General features: G+C 39.6%; 1 protein-coding gene across 2 annotated transcripts in view; it reads left to right on the top strand.

The window, feature by feature from the left end:
* Nucleotides 1–23,467, top strand: part of GRTP1 (growth hormone regulated TBC protein 1) — a 1,073,346-nt gene that overhangs the window by 630,193 nt on the left and 419,686 nt on the right. The window lies entirely within an intron of this gene.

Raw genomic sequence — 23,467 nt, 5'->3', positions numbered from 1 at the left:
GGGTAGTATTCGTAAATAGGTGATGGGCAATAGAGTGGGGTGATACACAGTAAATCTGCTTAACAAGCTTGTATGAATTCAAAAAGATCAGTAAATAATGAGGCAGGCCCACATATGCAGCCTTGCCCCATTGTGTAAGCATAGTACTCCATGAATGGAGTATGCAGAGCAGCACCCTGCCTTTCATACACAGTTCTTAGAACCAGTACCATTGTAGTACATACTGCCTAGTGGGGTAATCTATGGGACAGCAGTCACGTACTTACCAGTGGTGCTGTGCTCCTAAGTGCAGCAATCTCCCTCTCCTGCTAGTATGTTGCTCAGCATACTGAGCAACATGATGGCACCATAAAACAAAACAAAAAACACAAACTCTGTTTCAGAGTAGAAAAATCCCTACTGACAACGGAATTCCTTACTGTTCAAACAGACCTGTCATCCGTTATGGTTTCCCTTCTCCAGCAAAGGAGCTGCACACAGCTGCTTGATAGGGCAGGTGCATTTTACCCAGATGTCATATACTGTCACTATGTGTGCCTGTCAGCACAAGCAGAAAAGCTCCTAGTGCACATGGGGTATTAGGTGCTCCTGTACACTATTCAGTAAAATGGAAAGGCTGATGTACACAGCTGGGAATACCATAATTTATGCATATGGATCACAGTAGTCCCCAGTGACATAGTAAACATAATGCACACGATGCCAGTATGCATCTGTACAATATGCTTATCATTATCTGGGCATGCATTACCTACTTGTTACTAGGCATGGTATATTCTTTGCATCATTTGCGTAGTATAATCTAGGATGGTATGTATAGTGAATGGGAGAAAAGACACTGGAAGGGGAAGTACAATATTAATTAAAATACTTTTTATTAATATGTAGGGAATTATTGACATCAGTTTGAACAGACGTGTGGATCCACAGCTTAATGCTTCTTCCAAAAAAAGTGTCAACTTTCAAAGTGCATCACATTCTTCATATTGCATATCAAGTGTCAGTGAATCCATGTGTCAATCAGGTGTCAAGAGAAAACCCACCATTTGACATTAGAGGCAAGCATGTAATGTTATAAGTCATTGGTATTGCTTGTCAAATCCCCTGCATCTGTTTAATTTTTATAATTTTGTTGCCTGCTGTCATTTTGCAGTTGCATCCTACTTTTTTATCGTGCAATAAGCAGCAAATATTCTTGACCTGAGCCTCTCAAGTATTTTTTTTTTTTTTTCATCCGTTATAATTCTTGTCAAGTGTTTTCATTTGTTTGGTGGAGCAGAACAGACTTAAAATGCCATGTCATTATACATAATAGCACAGAATGTTTAGATATTACACTTGAGCTAGGTTATCATAAGAGCTGTTTGCACTTGTGGAGCTGACTTTTCTTGTGGTGTATGCACACAATCTGAGCATTTCTATTGTCTATCGTTTTGGTGAGTCTGACTTAAAAAAGCACCATTTTGTTGAAATTTACAAACTTACTTCAAGTTTATGTGATCTTGGCAGTTATTGTTATTACATAAGGGTCTGTTATGTTGTTACTAAAGTAGTAATATATGTACTAGTAATACTGTAAGTAGTACAGTCTAACATTGTAGTCATGATACACTGACAGTTCAAAACAACCCATTGTGTAGATCTCTAACTAATAAACAACAGAGTGCATTATGTTTCAGATGAAAGGTCTTAGACTGCAGCTGTATGAAGGATGGAAAAGGATAGGTCTTGTCTCAGATGCAAGTGACTCAACTTTCTGAAGGAATTTTTCTTTCTTAAAAATGTGTTTTATATGAATCCACTGTGGAGATGATGTTAACAGTGTAGCACAGAAGTCTGATTTTAGTGATGAAGAAAGTATGGCTAAGATTATTTAAATAAAGTGAGGTATTAGGTGGATTAGACATTTTACACTGGCTGTAGGTGGTGGGCGTGTGTGATGTGGAAGAACAACCACAACAAGGCTAGCCACCCCGGGTGTGAACATTGGCTTTAGATGAGTATTACTGTTAAATTGACAATGCAACCCCACGTGAAAAACCTTGGAAAAAAGGAGTTGCAGATGGAGGGATGTAATGGAAAGAGGGTGAGAAGACTGCTTCTGAGGTGTGTGGCTAACAGAAAATAATACAAACCCACAAACAATGTCCATACTTCAAGTGGGGCTGAGAAATTAGCATGGGGGGCCATTGTGATGCTGAAAAGGTAGTTCTAGCACTTTCAACAAAAGCACAGGGGGGGTGTGATAAGCTTGCTTTGGGTAGGGGAGGTAACTGCTCTCTGTAATAGGGGGATACAGAAGGCATCAAAGAAGGGTGGATGCCTTTGCTCACTTGGTGAGCATTATTTATTAAACTGCATGTCCATAGTAATCACTTGCTGTAAAACTACTAGACAACATCAAATTAGCAAAACAAACTTTATTGTAGAAGAACTGCCACTCTGTAACAATTTTAATCCTAACAGACCTAAATTTACAAAATTGTTTTCAAACTACATTTAAATAGCTCAGCAAAGTGATACAAGAGCTAACAAAAATATCAAGTTCATTGAGAGACAGTAGAGTGAAAAAACATTTGATTTATTTAATTTCAAAAGAGAAAAGAAACATCATTAACCTTTCTTTAAACAAATCTCAAATGCTACAGTTAGCAAAATACGGTGGAGTTCAGAAGATAACAGGGCGATATTGTACTTGTGGGCCTCACCAGATGCGCAGTAGCAAGCCCCGCCCAAAACCTGCCCCCGTGCTATTTCGTAATTGGGCACTAATGAATATGCATTCCCTCAATAGCTACCTAGCATATGTTTCTAGTATGTAGAATCTAGTGTTAATATCCATAACGTCCAATAAACCAGTATAGTTTGTATAGCTATGTTGTTTGATACTTTATCCTGTGCGACGTTACTGATGGTTTTAATTCTTAAAGACTATCTGACAGTGCTGACTTTATTGTTTCTCCAAGTAAAATATTGCCGTAAATTTCTAAGTTTAAGAGCAATATTTAAAAAAATTGCCCTTATTTTGGATGGCCTTTGTCCCACTTTTATTTATGGCTTTGTCCAAATTTCTTGCTCTAAAAGGTTGAGCAGTATATGTGTGTCATGTTTATTAACTTCATTCCTGAATGGTTTGCAGAAAACCACCATTTTTATGAGGAAAAGACCAAAAATAGGCTGAAATTTGGACAGTTGAGAAGTACGAGTCCACTACGAAAACACTTGGGAAGGTGCAGTGACTATGACAATCCAGCACAATAGGGGTTGCTCTCCATGTTCAAAGGAAGTGTTACAACTTTTGAAGTAATGTCTTTTTCTGCCAGCATTTTTTATGCGTCTGTAGCAAACGTCCCAAAAGTATTGAGTGCGATTTTGTTCTCACTTTTATAAAACTAGGAACAAGCGTGAAGGGGGCAGACTTATTTCTAGGAACATGGACGATGATCATCATTTGTATTTAGTTTGTGCGTCTGTAGCGGTCATGGATTTAATGCACATATGATTGTTAACCTTAATCTGTAAGAGGAGAAACTAGGGCTGTCAGCTGATTAGAATGACATGTCAATCATGGCTCATTACATATGCAGACCTGGTCGTCAATCATTCGCAACACGCCCACTTCTGAGCGAAACGCAAGGTTAGGCCTTCAAGTACAATATCGCCAAAACAGAAGTTTATACTCACAGAAGACACCACCTACAGGAATATTTTCTTCATAAAGCTGCTAGTTTAGGACCGCTCCTTTTGGCCTGTTATAGCCTTCATTGCTGAAACAACACAGCCATATATACTTTTAAAAGCCAGACCTACCTGTTGAAGTTCGTTTATCACTGGATTGATTGTTCAATTAATTTCCTCCAGTTGATAATCGTTTGTGTTCCTTTAGGAGTGTCAACAAATTAGATGCTGTCACACAGAACTGACTTTTATGGAATTGTTTATTTTTAAACTGTCTACACTGTGTATGTCAAAAGCCATTGCTTCACTACCATGAGTGTACAGATTAACCAGGATGATTGTTTTATTTACTACTGTGGCTTTTTTCACAATGTGGGAATATGTGACATTTGCTAGAGTACACCCAGTCTGTATGGCACCACTGTAGCAGAATTCCCAAAGATCTTTTTTGCTTATATGTTCATTACTGATGTAGACTGTTGCCGTAGCAACAGTGCTCATCACTGGGACAGTTGGTACTGTTAATTTCTAATGAGTAAGACTTAAGACACAGCTAGAAATCAGTTTTTCAACCAGACTTGAACATTTCGACTTTCCTAAGTCATGTATAAGGTTACCTCCCACACCAGGGATTTCAGACAGAAACTCAGCTGTGAAGGAGAGTAACCTATATCCATACTTCTCAACCTCTTAGCACAAGAAATATGGACAAAGCCTAAAATAATGAGGGGACAAAGGCCTACAAATTGGGACAGAATTTAAATATTGCTCTTATAAACTTAGAAAGTTGTTTGAATAACAGAATTTGTGTTAGCACTTATTTTCTGAAGGATACAAAGTTTGAAAGTCAAATGTATGCCATTATTTAGTGACTTCATTCCTTAGTAATTTGCCAGAAAACCCCAAATTATATGAGGAACGTAATGTACCAAAAATGTGAGGCAAAAATCTGGACATTCTGCAAAAATCTGTACAGTTTAGAGCTATGCCTGTATCATTTTTAGTTCTATTTTGCTGTTAGTGTGAGAAGTCCTCCATCACTTCTGAGTCCATTAGAGAGTTTGATAAGAACCCTTTTTGTTTGGTGCTAATCATAATCTGTTGTATTTACTTAGCTGTTTACTTCTAAAAATGTTAATCTTTCTTTTTGTTTTTTTTTTCTTGGTGGTTAATGACATCCCTGGAAATGTAAGTCACCAGCAAGTGTTATGCCAGTTGACATATTTCCCACAATGACTAGCATTTGCCGTGTTTATTTGTCTTGTTGAGCATAATATAACAAGTCAGAACATTATAAAACATTTATTGCAAAGACCCTGATATGGGCAGCCAGGAATCGTAGTACTTTTGTAGAACACAAGAAGCTAGTGTTGCTGGGACAAGGAATAGCCACCCCACCTCACCATGAGAAGCTTAAACTAATTTGGAACTTTAAAGGGAGCTGAAATAATCCCCCTAAAAGTTACATAATATAGCCAAATCAATGAAGATGTTAGTTAAAAGAATTCATGGGCCACAAATATGACACCTTACAGACCCAGCCAACCCAGTGCATATCTGAGGGTTCTCGTCCTGATGCAACTCAGGTATGATTTCTGCCAGTCCAGATCCCTTTTCTGGCAGAAGCTCCACTAGTAGAAACTCCCATGGAGGCAGACAGTTTAGTGATGGTTTGGTACTTGCGTATTATTGGAACCAGATTTCTGCGGTTGCAGTAATAGGATTGTTGGCTTGAAAAGGTAGTGTGGGAGTTAGCGTTTTCTGTTAAGTTACATCTTTACTGGGTACAAGTTAGTTTGTCCTAAATTTCTTAGGGTAAACAAGTGTGAAAATTGAATTCCTGTAATGCGTGCTTTACAATTGGTTGGACTGCTGTTGTACTACAGAATAGAAAAACGTGGAGACCTGGAAATGCTTGGTTGGACTGCTGTCATACTACAGAAAGGATTATTGTATGTGTTAGGATATTATTTTCAAAAGATAAAAAAATGGAGACCTGGAAATGTTTTTGGGAAATTGTTTATTTATTTTTCTTAAACTTTATAGTTTTTATTTATAGTACTTTAAGGTATGTTTTAATGTATGAAACTATTTGAACAGACTTCCAAAGTTAGTGGTAGTGTTATTACAAGATGATGACAGGTGGTACTGAGAAGTTGACAGTAGTGTCGGTAAATGGCATACCCTAACTGAAATTTTAATTTCTCAAATGGTACAGTGATATTCCTACCTAAACTAAGTGTTCTGTGAAAACAAAATGTTGCCTGTGTCATTTGGTATGTATTATTGGTACCGTTAACACATAGGGAAGCATATTACCGCAACCGCGAAAATCTGGTTACGATAATACGTAAGTACCGATAGTTTTTATAGAGGGCCAAGGCCTCAAGAGGGTTTATTTTTTGTTCCACAACCAGACACCAGTCACCAGACATTTGCAGGGTACACCAGCCTTCCTCCTTTATGAAGTCTTCTATTTCTCAAGTAGCAAAGCATTCCTTAAAGTGTTCATACGATGCAGCTGAAACAGAGTCACTTATGCTCAGATAGGCACAGCTTATAACCATAAAGTATTCCAGAAGTTGTCAAGGCACAAATTCTTAATTTTTCTTTGGATAAAGCAGAAAAGGAAGAATTTGGTATGTTTTCAGCTGTTTTGAAAATATTTGGTGAAAAAGGAAGACTGATCCAAGAAGTCAAACATATTTTTCACTCACCCATTCCAAAGTGCAACAGAAACTGTCATTCCAGTCCTAAATCCTTTAAACAATCCCAACAAAAATCTGGATAGCAATAACTGGGAATTCAAATCAAAAAAGAGGTACAGTACAAGGAAAATGCTCAACCCTGGCCATACAGTAAGTCTTACAGGTAATCTTTCTCTCCATTTCTCGTTGAGAACAAATCACAACAGATTCCGGGGTACTAGAAATCATCTAAACTGGATACAGGTGGCACTGGAACTCTTTTCATCCAGGCCAAGGAGTTCCTCCACAACCAAAAAGATCAAACCCATCTTTGTCCTGCCATGTTTTTTCTCATATCATCTCAAGGAGTCATAGAACAATTTCCAAAGTCTCTGCAGTAAAAGAGATTTTATTGAAAGATATTTCGAGTGCCCAAAATGAAGGAACCAGGATACCTGTACCAGGGTTGCTTTCCTAAAATTCTTCATAATGGTTTAAAAATTTAAAATACTGCCCTTCAGTCTCTTTTCTCTGATTCCTCTTTTATGTCTTTTGGTGGCTGTGGACCTCAAATACTCCAGTTACTGCATTCCCATTCACAGAGACTTCAGATTCTTCTATTTTTGGTTTACACTTTCAGTTCTCTTCTTTGCCCTTTGGTCTTTCCACAGCTCCAAGGGTATTCACAAAATATCGAAAACCACTTATTGGCTGTTGCAGACTACAAGGCAAGGGTGTAGCCAGGCATAATCTTTGTACTGCATAGAGTACATTTTTTAACTTAACTTAGAAAATTGTACTTTTTTCAGGAAATGATTATGTCCGTGACTGTCCAAATTATTGCTTTCAATAAATACATAGCTTGCTTACAAGAGAAGATTGCTAAGACAAAAAACAATACTTTTGTAGGTGTAGTGGGAGCAGATGAAAGTGATTCTTGCATTTATTGAGTGGTCTTGGGGGAGGGGGGCAACATCATGTGAGATGTGAGCATTTTTAATGCCATTTGGGTTTGTGGGGAGGGGAACAACAGCTTCCGAGTACAAACTGCAAGTATCTGATAACATCCCTGTTACAAGATATTCACATTTGACCTACTTGGATGATTGCTTTATTTTTAAATTCTTTTTTCAAAACTGTCAAGAATCTTTCTTTTTGTCAGAAGTCTGTTTCAAAACTTAAGATTTCATTTCAATTTGGAAAAGTCATCTCTAATTCCATGTCACAAAATAACATTTCTAGGTTGCTTGCTAGATGCATCCTTAATGATGGTGTACCTGTGTCTAGAAAAGACAATTTTATGATCATGGGTTGTGGCACTTTTCTTGTCAAGTGACTACATCAAGAGAATATCTCAGAATTATGGGATACATGGCGTCTGCTAACCTGATGATTCCACTAACCAGAGTGCACATGAGGAAAATGCAGTACAATGGTTTCTCAAGTCAGTATGGATTTTCTCTGTCTGCTTAGGATTTAGGACGTGTCAACCCCATAGATGCATGACTTAAATCTGTAGCCTGTAGCATTTCTGACATTTAGAGTTTACCTCACCTACACCATTTTTGTAGATACTCACACACACAGTCATCTGATATTTACACACTTATCTTTAAATATACCCTCCATTCACTTCTAAGTCAGTAACCATGGATGTTCATCGTGTTTCACTGTTGCAGTCATTACACTTGGGTTATCCTGCTGGCAGGCTACCCGCAGTCGGCCTGAATTCCAAAGTCTAGGTCCGACATCGGTTGCTGTCGCCTCTTCCCTGACGTTAGTGCGCCAGGGGTATAAAAGATGCAGCCGACGCCATTTTCTCCAGTCTTTCTTGCCGTGCGGTGCCTGAAGCAAAAGCAGTTCGCAAGTGCCAGTCGGCCGACTCCTGAGATTTTCAAATTCGAATTTCAGATCTGAAGTCTTCATTAAAGCTAATTACCCCATTGGGGAAACTTTTTTCTTGCTCCAGACCGATGTCAGGAAAAGTTAACAATTGTATTTCCTGTGGGATAATACCTCATAAGGATTTTCATTCTTACTGTATTCCTTGCCTAGGCCCTGATCACAACGTTGCTAGCTGTCGGTTTTGCGCTAGGTTTAACCAATGCACTATTAAGTGTCGGTACGATTTTGCCTTTCATTATTTTATCCGAAGATTCAATTGTTTAATGCAGTCAGAACAACCGATGACCGGAGTTTATAAAAAGCGCAAGGAAAAGGACAGGCATCCGAGGTCCAAAACCGACGACGAGGCTTCAGCTAAGCCAGTCGCCGGTTTGCCAGTTTTCAGTGAGGCGCTTTTGCAGCCCCTGACACCCGCTACCTCAGAGCCACAGGCCACTGCCGATTCCCACGTGGAGCCAGCTAGGCCTCTGGATACTCAAAGTATTGGACACTCGGAAATTATTCCCTCATATGGGTCCGGAGCTGCTGAGCAGGCATCGGCTTCTGAGGGGGTTTTCAGACCTACACAGCTATATGTAAAGCCTACCTCAGCTTACAAAGCAAAGACTAAAGCAGCTCTAAAGACAAAGAAACAAGTACAGCATTCTCCTGGACAGACTTCCATGCCTAAAAAACAGATGCTCAAAATGGCCGAAGACCTAATTACCTTGATCAGGGGTTCCCATCCCCCTCCTGATAAAGAGGCCTAGGCAAGAGACAGAATATGAATCTTCAGATCAGGTTTCCATTTCCTCTGACTCCTCTTCTGAACAGAAATACTCTCTTCCTCCCTATGAGGATTTTGATGTTGAAGAATCTATTCCTTCAGCCTCTCCTCCTGAGGATTTATCTTTTGGGGATGCCCTGTATACCACGAGGGAGCACTTCCACTGGGAGAGCCAAGATTACTCAGAATCAAAGAAAAGGCTTAGAGATTTTCTTTTACTACCTCAGCACAGGCCGCTTGCTGTTCCCCCTGTGTTAGACATTGTAGATGATGTATTTTCAGAGTCCGCTCTTTCTCCTGACTCTTTACCCCCTGCCCCTGTAAAACCAGACAGATACTACAGGGTTTCAGACTCCCTTAAATTTCTTTATAAAAACCCTGCTGCTGATCCAGAAACTATTTCTCTGGGTCCCAAAGGGGGTCAAGGCTTCTACTGCAAAAAACCCTATCCCCTCTGACAGGGATTCTTGGGCACTAGACAGATGGGGGAAAAAAGTTTACACTCCTGCTACTTTGGCTGTGAGGACTTTAAATTGTCAATTTCATATGCTTAAATATCAGCAAAACTTAATGTCACTTCTAAAACAGAAAATGTTGGCAAATTCTGATTGTGCAGAAAATAAGGAAATGAAGGATTTGTTGCATGCAACAGAACAAGTGGGAAAGCATACATTGCAATGTGGTTTTGATTCTCTAGAGGCCTCCTGCAGGGCCGCTGTTACGGGTTCTGTCATTAGGAGGCATGCTTGGTTAAAGGAACAGATTCTACCTGATCATGTTAAGGCAAAATTACTAGATGCTCCATTACAGCATGATACTTTATTTGGTGTTAAAGCAGAGGAGGTGTTGAAGAAAATGGAGGACAAAGCGAAATCTATGCAAACAGTAAAGGATTTCTTACAGGTACAACTACCCAGATTTAGTAGGAACTGGCCTACTAAGAATTGGTCCTTTCCAGTGTCAGACCACAAAGGGGCAGATACAGACGCCCTAGAGGAAGATGCCAGCCCCAGGGCTCATACAGGCCTAAACAGTGGGGCGCTTCTACCTCCAAAAGCGGAAAAGACAAATCACAGCCGTACAGGAAACAGTCCCAATGACTTCCCTCTGCCAGCACCAAGCACTTATCTTTTGGCAGCCCCCTTGGGGGGAAAACTATCACTTTTTTCACAAAACTGGCGCATAATCACCCAGGACAAATGGGTCTTGAATATAGTGTCCCAGGGCTACAGGTTCCACTTTCACACCCTGCCAAGGGCAAAAGGTATGCCAGACCAGCCACACAATCAGTGGTCAGAGGCACAAAAACAAGTTTCATCCCTCATGGACATGAGGGCCATTCAGCGAGTACCACAGCAAGAGCAGGGACAAGGATTTTACTCCAGACTTTTCTTGGTATCCTGAAAGGACAAGGCCTGGAAGCCAATACTGGACCTGTCTATTCTGAATGCATTCCTGGACGTTCCAAAATTCAGAATGTTGACTTTGCAGCAGCTTCTGCCCATGCTGGGCAACAAGGCTTGGCTTGTAACTTTGGACCTAAAAGAGGCATACCTGCATGTGCCAATCAGACAATCTCGCAGAATATACCTCAGATTCGTAGCTTGCTCAATGTACTACCAATTCTCTGCACTGCCCTTTGGCTTATGTACTGCACCCAGGGTCTTCACAAAATGCCTGGCTCCAGTAATTGCATATTGCAGACAAAGAGGAATTCAAATATATCCTTACTTAGACGATTGCCTTATTCAAGCAGAGAACAAGGACATTCTATTAGAGCACCTGGGGTTTGTAAAAAGATTATTGATTTGCCTAGGGTACACAGTAAACGAAAGGAAATCAAAATTAGTAACCTCTCAGGAGATAATATTCCTGGGTACAAGCTTAAATACAACTGCCCAGATGGCTTATCTCACGCCAGACAAACAAAGGCAACTGACTTCTTACTTCACAATGTTGACAACAAAGACCCAGTTAACTGCAAGAAAAATTCTGCAGGGCTTGGGCTTCATGGCATCCTGCATCCTCCTAATTCCATATGCCAGACTGCATATGAGGAAACTACAGTGGTATCTAAAAAGTGTTTGGACTCAACATTGCCACAGCCTGGAAACATTGATTACCCTCATTCCTTGCCTTCTACAGGTGTTTTGATGGTGGGCACAGTCCTGTCACCTCAACAAGGGACAGCCATTCAACCTACCCACAGCCAGGCAGCCAATAACAGATGCTTCAGATTATGCCTGGGGGGGCCCACATGGCAGGAAAATGTATTCAGGGCACATGGCCCTCAAGCCAAATGCATCTTCATAGCAATCGAAAAAAGATGCTAGCTGTTGAGAATGCCCTGACAACTTTTAAGGACCTTCATCCAGGACAGCTACTGATAAGGACGGACAATACTACAGTCATGTGGTACATAAACAAGCAGGGAGGAACACATTCCTACCCCCTTTGCAGACAAACCATGACTTTGTGGGACACAGCATTGACTTATCAAGTACATATGCAAGCACAATTCCTGCCAGGAAAGGAAAATACTCTAGCAGATGAACTAAGCAGAAACATTATGGATCCCCACGAGTGGAAACTGGATCCACAAGTCTTCAGCATGATAACAAAGAAATGGGGATGCCCAGACATAGATCTTTTTGCCTCCCCTCACAACTGCCAACTACAGAGATTCTGCACAAGGACTTATCACAAGCAAGCATGGAAAGTGGATGCTCTATCACTCAGCTGGAAAGCCCTTTCTTTTCCTCCTCCTCCTCCTCTGCCTCTCCTTCCCAAGGTACTCCTAAAGGTCAGGCAAGAGAAGACAAAAATTATTCTGATTGCCCCAGACTGGCCCCACCAGCACTGGTACCCAATCCTAAAGAGCTTGTCTCAAGGCCCAACCTGGACATTGCCTCTAATTCCTCACTTACTGACCCAACGCAACAATCAGATCCTGCACAGCCAACTCACTAAATCTGGCAGCATGACGAATAATGTAGCCATTCAGAACACGCCTCTGTCTAAAGCAGTGATGGATGTTATTTTGGAGGCCAGGAGGCCAAGTACCAGAAAATCTTATGCAGAAAAATGGAAGCAATTCTGTGCTTGGAACCAGGCACAAGGAATTGACATGCTTGTACCAAACATTCTTCAGATTTTACAATACCTAACTGAGATGCTGGTCAAAGGCCTATCCTTCTCATCAATTAAAATCCATGCCTCTGCCATTTCAGCTCATTACAATACGGAACCACCTATTTTTTCTCACCCATTGCTAAGGCAGTACCTCAAAGGGGTCAAAAACATAAGACCTCCAAGGAGAGCACCAATACCTGCATGAGAACTCAATTGTGTCTTGGAGAAACTTACACTGCCGCCTTTTGAGCCAGCCAATACAGCTGAAATAAAGTTCTTATCTTGGAAAACTGCTCTGCTCTTAGCAATAACCTCTGCAAGACGAGTTTCAGAGTTACAGGCTGTCATGGCTGTGGAACCTTTCATCATTTTCCATCTAGACAGGGTTTCTCTGAGGACTAACCCTACATTTATGCTTAAGGTAGTATCCAGTGTGGCCCTTAACCAAACCATTCATTTGCCTACTTTTTATCCAAACCCACAGAATAAGGGTGAGAGACTCCTGCATTCTTTGGACATACACAGACAGCTGCGCTTCTTCTTGGACAGAACTAAAGCTTTCAGAAAGACTGAGCAACTTTTAGTGGCATATGCTGCAGGATCACAAGGAAAGCCCATCTCAAAGCAGACTGTTTCGAAATGGATAGGCCACTGCATTCGATTCTGTTCACAACATGTCAAATCAGTTCCTAAGGACATTATGCCACATTCTACGAGAGCAGCAGCCACTTCAGCAGCCTTCCTCAGAGGGGTACCAACCAAAGGGTTTGAGTCTCACAAGGGATAATTGGCTAGGCTTAAAATGGCTCTCAAGGGCAGTTAGCTTAGTACTAACCTATGAACCTATGAACTGCAACAGTGAAACACGATGAGCATAGTACAGTTGTGTACCTACCATAAATGTAGATGTTCGAGTGTATTCACTGTTGCAGTCCAGGTTACCCACCCACCATCCCCCTTTTCTTTGCTGGGACTTATCTGTACTTCTCTATCCTATACAACCTATGTGGTGTATTTGCTTGAAGATGAAGGAAATGTTTGTCATTGTATGCATACTTATTGGCATAAATTTTTAGCCTACCATTTTGGGAGCACCTGACATCTGGGGCAAGAAAAATTGAAGAAAATGGTGTCGGCTGCATCTTTTATACCCTTGGCGCACTGACGTCAGGGAAGAGGCAACAGCAACTAACGCCGGACCTAGACTTTGGAATTCAGGCCGACTGCGGGTAGCCTGCCAGCAGGATAACACAAGTGTAATGACTGCAACAGTGAATACACTCGAGCATCTACATTTATGGTAGGTGCACAACTGTACTATGTGTCACATTGTGCATGGTGTGCAATATCCAAAGGAATAAAAGAATAAGGTGCTTGGAGTTGTCATCTCAAAAAATACATTAGTATCAAATAAATGCTTGCTTTGATAAATGCAGTAATGATGCTATTTGTGAATTCCAAAACCCATACTGGCTATTACCAACAGTACTACTGCAATGTGGTATGTAAGCAAGCAAGGGAGAATCATGGTCTTAACCCCTCTACAAACTAGCCATGTTAGACTAAGAAGATGAAACTAGGCACAATGTAGCCCTTCAGGTTATTTATATCCTGTCGGAGCAGAACACTGTGGCAGACACACTGAGTAGATCAAGGATAGACTCCCCCCCAGGAATGGATGTTACATACTGGGGTCTTCCAAGAAATCTCCTGCCATGGGAAACTCCCCATATATATTTGCCTCCATTCACAGCAGATAGCTAAAGCAGTTTTGCTGCAGGACACCTTGCAAAAGGCTGGGAAGACGGATGCTTTTTCATTCCATTGGATAGGAATGTTCCTCTGTCCCCCTCCCCTTTCCTCTGATAGCCAGACCTGTTTTAAAGATCCTAAAGTACTTGCCAAAATTATATTGGTGACCTTTTTTATACCAGACAATATTGGTTCTCTATCTTCTCATGAAATTGGCAAAGGACAATTCTTCCAGACAGAATCAGCCTACACACACAGGGTAAGGGATCTGTGATCCACCCCAACCTGCAGAACCTTCATTTGATTTTGCTTGGATGATAGAATTTTGATCCCTCTCAGGCACCTTTTTTAGAAGATGTTCTGCAGATATCTGCAGATTTTAAAGGTGGCTAGAAAACTTGCCAGTAGAAAATTTGTTTGGCCAGATGGAAGAGATTTTCTAACTAATGCCATGAGAGGAACCAGGACCCCATTCAAGCCTGTTCCCCTGGTTTTCCACTATTTGTTGTTGTTTGTCTTTTCAGCTTTTCCCAGTTAGGGGTCGCCACAATGGAACTTCGGTCTGCTAATGATTGGCAGTATATTTTTTATGATGCCGAGTTGCCAGCCCGATGCCCAACCTTCAGCGAAGGCACGCCCATTCACGCATGTCTTTCGGAGGCCACTCGACCATGGGGAGGACATGCAGACTCCACACAGAAGGCACTCCTGCCATGAATCGAACAGGAGAACCTCTTGCAGTGAGGCAACAACGCTACCGCTGTACCACCAAGGCTTACCTGAAATTGAGCCTTTCTTACTCATTTATAAAAATGTATCTGTCTTTACTCCCTTTTCTTTGTTCTAGGTAAAACAATTATTTTTTTTAAACACCTTTATTGAATTATCACTTGTGACAGAGGCAAATTTACATTTATACTGTATTAACAAATTAAAGGCAAATTTAAACTTAAACAAAAGTAATCAAACTGTATTAACATCAACAAACATTATACTGCACATATATTGCTATATACTGCACATATATTGCTGTGCATCATATAACCTAAGCAGCCTTACATAAATTATTCAATTCCTGCCCCCTTTTTTAAGCAAGAAACATCTTTATTAAAACATCACTTACGAAATAAGCAATCATACATTTATATAAATTAATACAAACCACGCCGACACAATCCTAGTTGCAAGCATTTTACATCAAAAACCGTACTGCCACATTCCCAGTTGCAAACATTATACATCACTTATAATCTACCCACTCGTTTTCACTCAAACATTACATAGCTCATTTAAGCCCTGCCTTCTTTTAAACCTCATTCCTCCCCTGTATGCATTGTTCTCACAATTCCCATTTTTCCTATGTAGTTTGCTCCTACCCTTTTCTGTACATCCCATTTCCAGTTGTTTTATCTCTGTTACTATATTCACTACTTCTATTGTTAGTTGGTTTAGATTTTGATTTCCATTTTCTAATAATTGCTTTTTTGGCAGCCACCATAATTAGACACAGCAAGGCCTTGCCGTGTCTAGGTAATTCTGATTCTGTATCACAGCTCAGAAAAATCATCTCCATCATCACACCAATCTGCCCTCCCAGCATCTCTGCTAGTGCATCCCGCAGGAAATCCTTAAAGTCTACACTCCCAGTTACACTTTCAACATTTGCTGTCTACTTGAGGAAAAATTCTCTGGAGTCTACTTGGGGTGTAAAAATATCTATATAAACATTTCCAAGCAAAAATCCTAAATCATCTAGTTCTGTTGCATATTTATGAGACATGCATATATTCTCCCATTGTTTCTTTGTGAAGTGCTGAAGTCTCTTTTCCCAATCCTTTCTAACCTCCTCTGATCGATTCTTAATAGTTATCATGCAATATTTTATATGCTCTATTTAATTATTCCTTTTTTAATGGCAGCTTCTGTTATAGAATCTACTAAGAACGCTACCAGTGCTGGTCTTTCGTTTAGGATCCCCCTCCCATTTCTTTCTCTTTGCCTATACTCTTATATCAGTTCTTGATGGGGAAGGCGATCTCTATCCTGCAGTCCAAATACATTCTTGCCCTCTTCCCATTCTATTACCTTTCCCTCTCTAGTTATTTGCTCCCAATACCTTGGTTCCTTTGACAGTTTTCTCCAATAAATTCCAGCCCCCTCTTGCCTATTGTCTATATCCCTATTTGCAGTCATCCCTTTAAGCAGAATCTAGTTCTCTATTGGCTTAGTTCTTAGAATACTGTCTGCTACTTTATGAATATAATATTCTCTGTTATTGTTATTCTCCTTAAATGTCCGCATCCAAAATCCCAGTTTGTCCTTGTTTCTTGAGCTTCTTCCAGTTTTCTTTTTTTAATTTTTTTTTTTTTTTTTTTTCTTTTTTTTCTTTTTTTTTTTTTTAATATGTTACAATATTACAAATATGATTTACAATATATCCACATAAGTTCAACAGACATACATATACATTATACATATCTATATATAGAAAAAAAAAAAAAAAAAAAAAAAAAAAAAATCAATATAAGGCCTAATATCATCTATAGACAACTCCATAGTTAGTCTGCATCGGAGAAAGAAAAGATGGAATGGAAATTAAAGACCACCATTAAGAAGATTTCTCCATTTTTTTATTATTATTATATTTTTTTTATGATCACTAATTAATAATTTGTGTGCTAAGATATGTTTAATCGCTACACTCTTTGAAATTTTTTTCATGAAGTCTGGGGATGGATTCAACCAATATTTGTATATACAGCTTTCATTTAAAAAAAATATTTACGAGTATGATCCTTTGGGATCTATCCAAATTAGTTGGTGCTTCTTCCAGTTTTCAACATCATCCCTTTCCACTTTGAATTATAGTTTTCTGCTTGTGCTCTGTCTATAGGAGCCTTAACTATGTAGCTCTGAAATACCTCTTCATAGGTAAAAAAAAAATTCTTGAAAGGGATATTACATATCCATTCAATTTGAACTCAGATTGATCCTGCTTGAGATTTTAGCTGTGCTTTAGGGAAGCTCAGTCTACCATCTTTTGAACTAGCTCACCAAGGTGACTTAAAGTTCTTGTCAATGAAAACTGTTTTATTCACTCCTGTAACCTTAGCAAGGTGTAGCTGAGTTGCAGGGTTTGATAGCAAATTAACCTTTCCTCATTGCTTTATGGCTAAAGTTGTTTCAGAATTTACTTTAAATCAAGGCATTAATTTCCCTGTGCTGTTTCCATGATGCCAAAAAAATGGGGAGGGGGGGGGGGATTTTTCATACTTTAGATGTCCACAGGCAACACTTTGTAGGCCTGTCTAGGTATTAAACACATTGAATTTCCAGATGTTTATCCCAGTCCATCCATTTTTTGGTATTCCTACCATGGTAAGTACCTCTTTCAGAAAACCAAAGCTTATTCTACCAGAGCTTTGGCAAATTCTAACAGTTTTTGAAAGCAGCGGACTCTAGATTTATTCTAGAAGCAGTTACTTGGTCTTCTTTTCATACCTTCACCAAACATTATAAGACTGACTCTTCCTAGAGCCAGAGTAAATTTTGCCAGTCTCTCAAAAGTGTCATTGCATATCTGTTCACCATGAACACAGGCTGCTCCTTGGTATCTCAACTGTGTTTTAGAAAACTTTGTATATTTGTAAAGCTACATTATGCCTTACTATTTTGGGCTGGGGAGACTGTGGAAGACTGTGGCATTGGCTTTTAACTGTAGTAGCATTTCTTTCCTTTGCATATTTCCAAGCTCTATTTGATGGATTAAAATATTTTTTCAAGCCATTCCAGTGGTGTGGAAGGATAAAGCCCTGACTATGGCTTAGCAGATTTGGGTTCAATTAGTGGTTCAGTCGACTGATGGAGTGGCAAGGGAGGTGTGTGCCTATCCTAGGTGGGCGGATGCTTGTTTATATGCTCCCTAAGGGGGAGGCATGGTCCAAAGAGAGGAACTTCCCTCAGAAGTAATTAATGAACCTCGGGGGGGGGGGCGAGAAAGTGAGTGGATAGGGAATAAACAAACAAAAAAAATCTCCCCCAAGACAGACTCTCAGATGAGCTGAGCTCCCGGATGCCTTTAGGATCCACAAGTTGTCCCAGCAAGCTGGAATAAGTCCAGGGAATAGGAGAGTAGCTGGTAGACCCACTGTGGACATGGGGCACTTGGTGGTAGGACCAGTAACAATTAGATCCTTCATAAAATGCTTGCTAACACAATTCCTGTTATTCTAGCAACTTTCTAAGATTCTAAGAGCAAGATTTAAAATCTGTACCTATTTCTGGGCCATTCCCCCCATTATTTTACACTTTGTCCCGCGAGGTATGTTAAATCATGTTATCTTTAGCTTCAAATATTAAACAATAAATTCAGTTAATTTTTTACCTTGAAAATCCCAGTAGTTCATATTGTGCTCAGCATTATGCCATTTTGAACTAGGAAGTGAATTTTTCCTCTTAAGTGGAGGCCGACCTTAATCATCTGCTATCTTAGAGGCAAGAGACAGGCTCACTCTACTGTTAAGTCAATCCCAAACCAGCACAAAAGATCACTCAGATGCATGACACCTGTAATTCCGTTGCACAGTAATGTCTTGTTTGTAAAACTTAGCAGGTGGTAACAGTGCAATGTGTTTTACTTTTCACTTTATTCATAAAGTAAGGTTCAGTACTGTGCATTCTTTTAGCTGAGATTGTTTTGTTTATGAATTTTGCAGTTGTTACTATAATACATTAAACCGCTACACTTCTTTTTCATAACTTAGGGCTTAGAACACATATGCCCCTTAGCGTGTATATTATCTACCCATTTAAAATGTAGTGCAGATTTTTAACCTGATGTGAGATGCTCAACACACAGATCCAGTTCAGGAATGTTAAATTAAAAATATTAATCAATAGCAGGATTAACATTTTCAGATTCCTGAACTCTGAATTGCATTTTAACTGGTATAGTGAAATGTGCAGCATGGTTGCTCAGTGGTTAAATCTATGCATCACAGGTCCAGGGTTCAATTCTTACCTCCAGTTACTGTGTTTATTTTATTTATTTTTATCTGTCTATCTCTGTATTCATCCTTTGTTAGCTGGATTAGCCCTACGAGATTAGTGGCCTCTTTTCAGAGGAGACCTGATGTAGTATTTATGCTACTAGTGGAAGAGGAGACCCAAGGTGGTATTTGTAATATTAGGGGAAATTTGGCCAGGATATCATAGAACTTCCCCTGCTCTTTTCAGTAGGTGCCATGGGATCTTTACATCCACCTGAGCTACCATCAAGTAAAGATAGGGCCTCAGTTTAATGTCTCATCTGAAGGATGTCACACGCAGGAGTGCAGTACTCCTCTCCCCCTTTATGCTGCACTGTATTGTCAGCAAACAGACTACCATGTGTGTGAGTAGAACCCACAGCCTTCTGCACTAAAACTGAGCATGCTGTCTCTTGTGCCACTGACAACTATGACTGTATTTGCAGCAGCAGAACATTACTTCGGTCTCTGTATTTTTCCATAAACTTATGTTTCCATTCACCTCCTCAAAGCATGTTAATTCTCTGGATACAGTAAATTATACATGGTATGTATTTACACTTGTCCTTCTGGTCTGGTTTATGGCTGAAAAGGGTCACTGGACCAGCCTACTTAACCCAGTTAAAAAGATAACTAAATAATGTGCATTTTAATAAACACTGATAATTAGTCAGTTTTAAAGGCAGCAAATAGTATAGAGTGTTATGCTATACTACTACCAAAAAACGAGTTATTTTCTGTACCTTGTCCATTACATTTTTCTATTGTATTCTGTTAAAAAACTCATCAGAAGCATCAAATGGTTTATTAAAAAAAAAACACCCACACACACAGCATAGTTTCCATGAAAATGTGCAGTCTCTGCTGTGTGAATGTTTTAAAGGGCAGTAGTACATATTTTTTTTTTCGTAATGTAATCATGATACATATAATCACAAACTTCCATCTCTCTAGGGCAGACCACTGTTTCTAGAAAATGTAATTACCATGGCTGTTAAATTCTTAGCACATGGAGTAATTTGCAAAAAAAAAAAAATATGCAAAAGAAAATGAAAGGTGCATTTAAAATCCATTTGAATGCTTTTACTGACTACATGGTATTGTCCTCTCTTGAGATAATTTTTATTTGTATGTATGTTCATTTTTTGTGGCCTAAATTGCCACTCTAGATCATGAGAGATGATGCTTGCAGTGTGTTATCGTTTAACTGTAACCAGAGAACTGTGTTTTACTTGAAATCTCTGGGTGCATATATGAAGGAATTACAACCTAGTATTGCAGGGAACTAGATTTTTCTGGATGAGCAAGGCATTGGAGATGATATGCTGCAGTGTAAGCTTCTGGGTAAGACATCCTAAGCAACCAATGAGTGTACAGCAGCATAACTGTACTAATTCCAGGTGGCTCGGCCTGATACTAAATATTAAATTGTTTAAAGTAAATTGCATTTAAAATGTTAGCGGATATATTAATGTTCTTGAAATCTCTTTGGTTTAAACTTGGAACTATAAAGGCAGACTTTGATTTCTCAACAATGACTTGTTAGTAGTCAGCATGTCTGTTCTATGTTTGTGTCCCACAGTTACTTTTCTCAAAAAAATAAACCATTCCATATCAATAAATCATGGGTTCATAGGTAAGCACTAGGCTAGCTGCTCTTGCAGGCCATTTCAAGTCTAGCCACCATCCCTTTTTATGTGCGAATTAACCAATCCCATTTGGTTAGAAATTGGTCTTACCCATCCCTTGTTAGATAATTATATATTACTACTAATGAGAATAACTGGGATCATACCATGGATAATTTGATGGGGTATTCATGACTGGGATGAAGCATTTAGGAGCAGCCTCTGTCCATTAGTAGTACAGGGGGTAGTCCTGGTGTAAATTTTCTGTTTCCCTTCAATAGATCCAAGTTGTGCTTGAATACAGACAGGGTGAACTTTATTTTATTCAGATGAGAGTACTAAAGCAGTAGTGTCCTCTGTGAGGTAGATCTGTCCGTCCAAAACCATTCTGTTAATGCTGGCGAAGATGCTTAGATCCCTAGACAGAGTATTTCTGACTGAGTAAATCAATTGATAATCTTTTGATTTTGCAATCCGCAAACAAGGCAGGAGTATCTGAATTTACTCACCATGCTTTACTCACCCCCCTTCAACCCAAATCACACCTTGCAACTCTCTCCAATTCATTACTCCACTCTTTCTTTTCTTTTTCCTACTACCTTACCATAACCAATTTTGTGTGCATACCTTTCCTCTATCTCTTTCCTCCCTATACTCACTTAAGCTACCCGAAGGCAACCTACATTGCACTCTTCTTATAATCTCCTTCTCTCCATCTTTACTTCCTTCTATAACCATGAACACCCTGTCTCCTACTAAGACATCACTCAATTTCCTCTCACTGTCTCTAATCATGTAATCTCTAATATCTCTTTTAAATATCTTATTAGAATTGTCTCAAGTCTCATTTATTGCATACTAATCTACGTAAACAAGTAGTTGACTAATGAGTTTTTTATCACATTTTCTGCAACTTCTGTTGCTAATTTTCATTGCACTGTACTATGAAACATGTTCTGTGCTTTTCTCATTACAACAGTTTTTCTGTGTTTTGCAGTGTTACATGATAATTTGTGATTTTAAATATCTGTAGCTGATTTTTGATGGATTGTGGAGCTTTTCTACCTGGGCCTTAGCTGAAAACGGGCATTTTTGGCCCAGTCAGACTTTACCTGTAAACAAATGTCAAATAATACTAAATTGTCCTTAAATATAGTCAGAAATGTCATCTGGGAGACTTGTATTATCTTTTCATTTCTTGTGATAGTAGCTGAAACTGAGAGGCTGATGAAACTAGTAATGAAACCAGACTTGGTTCTTAAAAGTAAACAGCAGTCACAAGTTCCTCACAACTGAACTGTGAAAATTTTGTTTGTCAGGCAGTGGTAGAGGACAGACATTTGCATTTTCTAGTTAAACAGTAGCAGCATAGTAGCTACAGTTTAAAAATATGGACACAGTTGTAAAGATAACATTTGTGTGAAAGCCTTAGCCATTGATTCACTCTTTTTTGAAGAGAGGGTTCCCCATTTGTAGTCAGTGTTGAACATAACAAGCTGATTGAATGTTGTGCAGGACAGTAGTAGTAGTAGTTGATGGGACTTGAACCACAGTAATCTGTGCTTTATAAATCTACACCTTAATCATTGTGCCATGCTGACACTGAAGTCCTGTCCTGAACAGCTTTCAGTTGTTGTCTGTTGATAAGGACAGAATGACTCCTGACTGGATGTGTCATTCTGGTTTTGTAGGAATTAACAGGTCACCTGCAAATTGTCCATGATAGTTGTTTCTGACTTTAAAAGATGTTGCTGATTTTATTTAAAAAAAAGTCCTTCACAAATCTATATTTTTGTGAGGTAGTACATGTAGTTACAGTCACTGAATAACAGTATGCATTCATGTTGCAGTCTTCACAGGTTTTAGAAGACAAATAGCACACATTTTCATATTTTGTTAAATTTCTGAGTAGGTACTGTCCATATTTATAAAGTGATCCTGATTTTAGGTTTTTATCAATAGTTATTTTTAGAGTTTGACCCAAGTTTTTTCAGGTTGGAGGGTAAGAAATTGTACATTCTGGCTTAGGTAGTAGAGTGTTGTGCTGCTTGGTTTCCGTGATATAGCTGGTTTACCTGTTATTACACACTATGCATCATTTCTATGTGAGTTTGCAGTATTTGCACTTAGACACATGCAGACTACTTTGTAGGTGTCTCTATGCTAATCTTTGATTGGGTTATGTTACCCACACACTGTAAGGAGACAGCTGTGCAGTAGCACCTTCAGCCTTTTGATTCTGTTGCATGGGGGGGGGGGGTGTAAAACCCTGAATGAACCCCATACCACCCACATGTAAATCACAAGCCCAGGCATTTGGTGGGTGGGGGAGTGAATGACTAATGCGGCTTACCTGTCAAAGAGGAGAGTTGCAATGACACACCTCTGTTGAGCCCTGCCTGTTAGAAGATGTTATTGGTGTAAGACTGCCACTAAAACAGAACACTGATGTACCAAACAGTGTTTAGCTCTGTTCTGCCACATGTAGAGGTACGCACTGCAGTATGAGTGATGTCCTGTCACAAGGGGTGGGGAGTGGAGTGTAAAGATCCTCTTGACATACAGTCCTGTGGTGGCAGGCTTCCACTCCCACTGTAGCGGAGTGGCTGATAGAACAGAGATGTGAAAGGGCTGGATTGATAAACAGGGGTGGGGGGTAGCATGGAGGAGAAAAATATACACAAATCCTCTTCTCCCTCCCAAGACCCAGAAGAGGCAGTACTCAGTCCACTCCCTGACTGATTCTCCATGTTCCTGACCATTAATCTAATCCATATGGCAGTCCCCATCTGTGGACTTCCTGTTCCCACAGAGTTTACATTTTATATAAAATGCCAGTTATTATGCACCCATCTGCTGATATTCACAATGTATTGGAACATAACTGATATC

The sequence above is a fragment of the Protopterus annectens genome, chromosome 5.part0 (genome assembly GCF_019279795.1).
Source record: "Protopterus annectens isolate FY-2018-M chromosome 5.part0, PAN1.0, whole genome shotgun sequence".
Classification (NCBI taxonomy): domain Eukaryota; kingdom Metazoa; phylum Chordata; order Ceratodontiformes; family Protopteridae; genus Protopterus; species Protopterus annectens.
Note: the sequence above shows the minus strand (reverse complement) of the source record. Positions and strands in the feature narration are given on the sequence as shown.